The sequence below is a fragment of the Hippocampus comes genome, unplaced genomic scaffold, assembly GCF_001891065.2.
Source record: "Hippocampus comes isolate QL1 unplaced genomic scaffold, H_comes_QL1_v1.1 scaffold17, whole genome shotgun sequence".
Lineage (NCBI taxonomy): Eukaryota > Metazoa > Chordata > Actinopteri > Syngnathiformes > Syngnathidae > Hippocampus > Hippocampus comes.
Window position 1 is genome coordinate 781,116 of NW_017805002.1, and position 7,389 is coordinate 788,504.

Genomic DNA, 7,389 nt, shown 5'->3' on the forward strand with positions numbered 1-7,389 from the left:
TCCAGGAATCGAGCTTTTGGGTCATGTGAAACCGTCGGGAACAGTGACCGAATAGTCTGATGTGACCCAAGTGCAAGTCTGAGCTCAAGACTCAAGTGGGACTTTGAAAAAGTGCTGCAATGCCCGCCTCAAACCACACCCAATTTGACATCCACCAATCGCGGTGAGACCCCTCATTTGCATAACCCTAACCCTAATTTGCATAAGCATGCCCACTTTCCAAGTTCTGACCAATCAGATTGGTCCAAATTTGCATAACCATGCGCCCAAAGGGCCCACCAATCAGAGAACGCCTAATTTGCATAACCACTCCCCCTTTCCACAAATCACAGCATGTTATCGACATGCTCCACCCACTTTTGCAGCTTTCAGCGAATCATCAGCCATCATTCCAGCCAGGCCACACCCACTTTCCTGTATTTTTTTTTTCCAGGCAGAAAAATCCAGGAAAAAAAATTTTTGGAAAAAAAATTTTGAAAAAAATTCAGAAAAAAGTTTAGAAAAAAACTGAAAATAATTTTGTTTAAATTATTATTCTTATTTTTAAAGTTAGACTGTGGTGATGTGTTTAAAAATGAAGTTGAGTTGAAGTGTTCTTTGTAATCAAGCTTTATTTTTTTTGCAGAGTAGACAATCACAAAAGCAGAGGAAAAAGTTGCAAGTTGGATGGCAGTCTGCTTGTTGCTGGGCGGCGAAGTGGTCAGCTCTTGAGAAGAACGTGGGACAGGTGTGTTGACCTGAGAGGAAAGGCATCTGTGAGTTACACGCAAGTCAATTTCTTGTGCAGACAAAGATGTGTTGGGCATGAAACTTACCAGGGAGATAGACTGTTGGGTCTTTCGAGAGCAGGATGCCAATCATGTTTACTGCTGCCTGGGGGAGGGAAAAAAAAGTAGTCGTGATGGTGCATTGAACGAGTGTAAATGTCTCCTATTTTTCAGGCTGGCCCAAAGTTTGACTTCAGCACCTTGCGAAGAACAGGAAGAAGAGCAAAAAGTGTTGCCTGCAGGTCTGTGCTCGTAGGTGGACTCTGGCGGTGAGCAGGTTACTCCTTCTTGTGGCACGGAGGACCCAAGAACAATCGTATATATGCATTGCAACTGATCCCACTGACTGTACAAAGGCAGAAAACCTGAACAAGTAATTGGTCTTGAAAAATATAGTAATGCACTTTTAAGATTAAATGAGATTTATAAAGAAACGAATTTTTAAACCATTTACACGAGCATATAAAATCTAAATGTAATCCCTGCTTACTCCTTCCAAACTAAGGAGAGTGCTATGATATGTGTAAAGAATAAAGTATTCACATGTCCTTGATAGTGTCTGCTGTGTTGGGTCTGTCTCAGTGACAGACTGAGGCTGCTGTTGTCGTCTTCTCTGATCAAAACAATGTTGTCTTTTCCTCTGATCAAAACAGTGTCTCCCCCTAGCGGATATTCCACGAATTGAACCTGATTAAAAATATTCATTCCGTGTCTTTTGTGCATTTTTTCACTTTTAAATTATCCTGCAGGCCTGATCAAACTTCCTTGCGGGCCGGTTCCGGCCGGATGTTATACACACCTGATGAATAGTAAGCCGTTTTTAGCCGAAAAAAACGACCATGTATAGTAAGGCGTTTTAACCCAAAAAAAACGACAATGTAATGGAAGGCGTTTTGAGACGAAAAAAATGATCATGTATAGTAAGGCCTTTTAACCCGAAAAAAACGACCGTGTATAGTAAGGTGTTTTTAGACGAAAAAAACGACCATGTATAGTAAGGCGTTTTGAGCAGAAAAAAACGACCATGTATAGTAAGGCGTTTTGAGCAGAAAAAAACGACCATGTATAGTAAGGCGTTTTGAGCAGAAAAAAACGACCATGTATAGTAAGGCGTTTTGAGCAGAAAAAAACGACCATGTATAGTAAGGCGTTTTGAGCAGAAAAAAACGACCATGTATAGTAAGGCGTTTTGAGCAGAAAAAAACGACCATGTATAGTAAGGCGTTTTGAGCAGAAAAAAACGACCATGTATAGTAAGGCGTTTTGAGCAGAAAAAAACGACCATGTATAGTAAGGCGTTTTGAGCAGAAAAAAACGACCATGTATAGTAAGGCGTTTTGAGCAGAAAAAAACGACCATGTATAGTAAGGCGTTTTGAGCAGAAAAAAACGACCATGTATAGTAAGGCGTTTTGAGCAGAAAAAAACGACCATGTATAGTAAGGCGTTTTGAGCAGAAAAAAACGACCATGTATAGTAAGGCGTTTTGAGCAGAAAAAAACGACCATGTATAGTAAGGCGTTTTGAGCAGAAAAAAACGACCATGTATAGTAAGGCGTTTTGAGCAGAAAAAAACGACCATGTATAGTAAGGCGTTTTGAGCAGAAAAAAACGACCATGTATAGTAAGGCGTTTTGAGCAGAAAAAAACGACCATGTATAGTAAGGCGTTTTGAGCAGAAAAAAACGACCATGTATAGTAAGGCGTTTTGAGCAGAAAAAAACGACCATGTATAGTAAGGCGTTTTGAGCAGAAAAAAACGACCATGTATAGTAAGGCGTTTTGAGCAGAAAAAAACGACCATGTATAGTAAGGCGTTTTGAGCAGAAAAAAACGACCATGTATAGTAAGGCGTTTTGAGCAGAAAAAAACGACCATGTATAGTAAGGCGTTTTGAGCAGAAAAAAACGACCATGTATAGTAAGGCGTTTTGAGCAGAAAAAAACGACCATGTATAGTAAGGCGTTTTGAGCAGAAAAAAACGACCATGTATAGTAAGGCGTTTTGAGCAGAAAAAAACGACCATGTATAGTAAGGCGTTTTGAGCAGAAAAAAACGACCATGTATAGTAAGGCGTTTTGAGCAGAAAAAAACGACCATGTATAGTAAGGCGTTTTGAGCAGAAAAAAACGACCATGTATAGTAAGGCGTTTTGAGCAGAAAAAAACGACCATGTATAGTAAGGCGTTTTGAGCAGAAAAAAACGACCATGTATAGTAAGGCGTTTTGAGCAGAAAAAAACGACCATGTATAGTAAGGCGTTTTGAGCAGAAAAAAACGACCATGTATAGTAAGGCGTTTTGAGCAGAAAAAAACGACCATGTATAGTAAGGCGTTTTGAGCAGAAAAAAACGACCATGTATAGTAAGGCGTTTTGAGCAGAAAAAAACGACCATGTATAGTAAGGCGTTTTGAGCAGAAAAAAACGACCATGTATAGTAAGGCGTTTTGAGCAGAAAAAAACGACCATGTATAGTAAGGCGTTTTGAGCAGAAAAAAACGACCATGTATAGTAAGGCGTTTTGAGCAGAAAAAAACGACCATGTATAGTAAGGCGTTTTGAGCAGAAAAAAACGACCATGTATAGTAAGGCGTTTTGAGCAGAAAAAAACGACCATGTATAGTAAGGCGTTTTGAGCAGAAAAAAACGACCATGTATAGTAAGGCGTTTTGAGCAGAAAAAAACGACCATGTATAGTAAGGCGTTTTGAGCAGAAAAAAACGACCATGTATAGTAAGGCGTTTTGAGCAGAAAAAAACGACCATGTATAGTAAGGCGTTTTGAGCAGAAAAAAACGACCATGTATAGTAAGGCGTTTTGAGCAGAAAAAAACGACCATGTATAGTAAGGCGTTTTGAGCAGAAAAAAACGACCATGTATAGTAAGGCGTTTTGAGCAGAAAAAAACGACCATGTATAGTAAGGCGTTTTGAGCAGAAAAAAACGACCATGTATAGTAAGGCGTTTTGAGCAGAAAAAAACGACCATGTATAGTAAGGCGTTTTGAGCAGAAAAAAACGACCATGTATAGTAAGGCGTTTTGAGCAGAAAAAAACGACCATGTATAGTAAGGCGTTTTGAGCAGAAAAAAACGACCATGTATAGTAAGGCGTTTTGAGCAGAAAAAAACGACCATGTATAGTAAGGCGTTTTGAGCAGAAAAAAACGACCATGTATAGTAAGGCGTTTTGAGCAGAAAAAAACGACCATGTATAGTAAGGCGTTTTGAGCAGAAAAAAACGACCATGTATAGTAAGGCGTTTTGAGCAGAAAAAAACGACCATGTATAGTAAGGCGTTTTGAGCAGAAAAAAACGACCATGTATAGTAAGGCGTTTTGAGCAGAAAAAAACGACCATGTATAGTAAGGCGTTTTGAGCAGAAAAAAACGACCATGTATAGTAAGGCGTTTTGAGCAGAAAAAAACGACCATGTATAGTAAGGCGTTTTGAGCAGAAAAAAACGACCATGTATAGTAAGGCGTTTTGAGCAGAAAAAAACGACCATGTATAGTAAGGCGTTTTGAGCAGAAAAAAACGACCATGTATAGTAAGGCGTTTTGAGCAGAAAAAAACGACCATGTATAGTAAGGCGTTTTGAGCAGAAAAAAACGACCATGTATAGTAAGGCGTTTTGAGCAGAAAAAAACGACCATGTATAGTAAGGCGTTTTGAGCAGAAAAAAACGACCATGTATAGTAAGGCGTTTTGAGCAGAAAAAAACGACCATGTATAGTAAGGCGTTTTGAGCAGAAAAAAACGACCATGTATAGTAAGGCGTTTTGAGCAGAAAAAAACGACCATGTATAGTAAGGCGTTTTGAGCAGAAAAAAACGACCATGTATAGTAAGGCGTTTTGAGCAGAAAAAAACGACCATGTATAGTAAGGCGTTTTGAGCAGAAAAAAACGACCATGTATAGTAAGGCGTTTTGAGCAGAAAAAAACGACCATGTATAGTAAGGCGTTTTGAGCAGAAAAAAACGACCATGTATAGTAAGGCGTTTTGAGCAGAAAAAAACGACCATGTATAGTAAGGCGTTTTGAGCAGAAAAAAACGACCATGTATAGTAAGGCGTTTTGAGCAGAAAAAAACGACCATGTATAGTAAGGCGTTTTGAGCAGAAAAAAACGACCATGTATAGTAAGGCGTTTTGAGCAGAAAAAAACGACCATGTATAGTAAGGCGTTTTGAGCAGAAAAAAACGACCATGTATAGTAAGGCGTTTTGAGCAGAAAAAAACGACCATGTATAGTAAGGCGTTTTGAGCAGAAAAAAACGACCATGTATAGTAAGGCGTTTTGAGCAGAAAAAAACGACCATGTATAGTAAGGCGTTTTGAGCAGAAAAAAACGACCATGTATAGTAAGGCGTTTTGAGCAGAAAAAAACGACCATGTATAGTAAGGCGTTTTGAGCAGAAAAAAACGACCATGTATAGTAAGGCGTTTTGAGCAGAAAAAAACGACCATGTATAGTAAGGCGTTTTGAGCAGAAAAAAACGACCATGTATAGTAAGGCGTTTTGAGCAGAAAAAAACGACCATGTATAGTAAGGCGTTTTGAGCAGAAAAAAACGACCATGTATAGTAAGGCGTTTTGAGCAGAAAAAAACGACCATGTATAGTAAGGCGTTTTGAGCAGAAAAAAACGACCATGTATAGTAAGGCGTTTTGAGCAGAAAAAAACGACCATGTATAGTAAGGCGTTTTGAGCAGAAAAAAACGACCATGTATAGTAAGGCGTTTTGAGCAGAAAAAAACGACCATGTATAGTAAGGCGTTTTGAGCAGAAAAAAACGACCATGTATAGTAAGGCGTTTTGAGCAGAAAAAAACGACCATGTATAGTAAGGCGTTTTGAGCAGAAAAAAACGACCATGTATAGTAAGGCGTTTTGAGCAGAAAAAAACGACCATGTATAGTAAGGCGTTTTGAGCAGAAAAAAACGACCATGTATAGTAAGGCGTTTTGAGCAGAAAAAAACGACCATGTATAGTAAGGCGTTTTGAGCAGAAAAAAACGACCATGTATAGTAAGGCGTTTTGAGCAGAAAAAAACGACCATGTATAGTAAGGCGTTTTGAGCAGAAAAAAACGACCATGTATAGTAAGGCGTTTTGAGCAGAAAAAAACGACCATGTATAGTAAGGCGTTTTGAGCAGAAAAAAACGACCATGTATAGTAAGGCGTTTTGAGCAGAAAAAAACGACCATGTATAGTAAGGCGTTTTGAGCAGAAAAAAACGACCATGTATAGTAAGGCGTTTTGAGCAGAAAAAAACGACCATGTATAGTAAGGCGTTTTGAGCAGAAAAAAACGACCATGTATAGTAAGGCGTTTTGAGCAGAAAAAAACGACCATGTATAGTAAGGCGTTTTGAGCAGAAAAAAACGACCATGTATAGTAAGGCGTTTTGAGCAGAAAAAAACGACCATGTATAGTAAGGCGTTTTGAGCAGAAAAAAACGACCATGTATAGTAAGGCGTTTTGAGCAGAAAAAAACGACCATGTATAGTAAGGCGTTTTTAGCCGAGAAAAACGATAATGGTTAGTCAGGCGTTTTTAGATGAAAAAAATGACCATGTATAGTGAGGCGTTTTTCGACAAAAAAAAACGACCATGTATAGTAAGCCGTTTTAAACCGAAAAAAAGGACCACGTTTAGTCAGCCGTTTTTAGACGAAAAAAACTCACCATGTATAGTAAGGTGTTTTTAGACGAAAAAAACGACTATGTATAGTTAGGCGTTTTTAGATGAAAAAAACGACCATGTATAGTCAGGCGTTTTTTTCCGAAAAAACGTCCATGTATAGTAAGGCGTTTTTAGATGAAAAAAACGACCATGTATCGTAACGTATTTTTAGCCGAAAAAAAACGACTATGTATAATAATGCTTTTTTAGCCGAAAAAAACGACCATGTATATAGTAAGGCGTTTTTAGACGAAAAAAAGGACCATGTATAGTAATGCGTTTTTTAGCCGTGAAAAAGGACCATGTTTTGTTAAGCGTTTTTAGACGAAAAAAAAGACCATGTATAGTGAGGCGTTTTTCGACAAAAAAATCGACCATGTATAGTAAGGCGTTTTAAACCGAAAAAAACGACCATGTATTGTAAGGTGTTTTTAGACGAAAAAAACGACCATGTATTGTAAGACGTTTTTCGCCGAAAAAAACGTCCATGTATAGTAAGGCATTTTTAGACAAAAAAAACGACCATGTATTGCATGGGTGTCAAACTCATTTTACATTGTGGGCCACATAGGGCCTCGGTAGATGTCAAGTGGGCCAGACCATTTAAAATTATACCATACTCTGCTATAAATAACCAAAATAACATGTCTTTGTTTTGGTCTACAGATGCACAAGAACACTAGGAAAATGTTGAAATGTAATGAACATATCTTTCACAAAACATTTCATGAAGCATCTAAGACAGGGGCCCCCAACCTTTTTTGCCCCACGGACCGGTTTATGTCAGACAATATTTTCAGGGACCGGCATTTAAGGTGTGGCGGAAATAATACAACAAAATAATATGGTATGTGCTGCATGAAAACTGTGGTGTTTTCGAAATATAATAAACACAAGGAGCGTCTAATCTGGCTGCAACACTCTAATCACTACGGTA

At 38.4% G+C, this 7,389-nt stretch overlaps 1 long non-coding RNA gene across 2 annotated transcripts in view; it reads left to right on the forward strand.

Annotated features, from left to right (window-relative positions):
• The window catches only part of LOC109507200 (uncharacterized), an 11,154-nt gene extending 10,492 nt beyond the window's left edge, over positions 1 to 662 (forward strand). The window contains exon 3 of one of the 2 annotated variants that reach the window (XR_002166425.1): positions 626 to 647. This is a non-coding gene — a long non-coding RNA (uncharacterized LOC109507200). Of the gene's footprint in view, positions 1 to 625 lie in introns of both variants that reach the window. The other variant, XR_002166424.1, reaches the window with a different exon arrangement.
• The last annotated feature ends 6,727 nt before the right edge of the window (positions 663 to 7,389 follow it).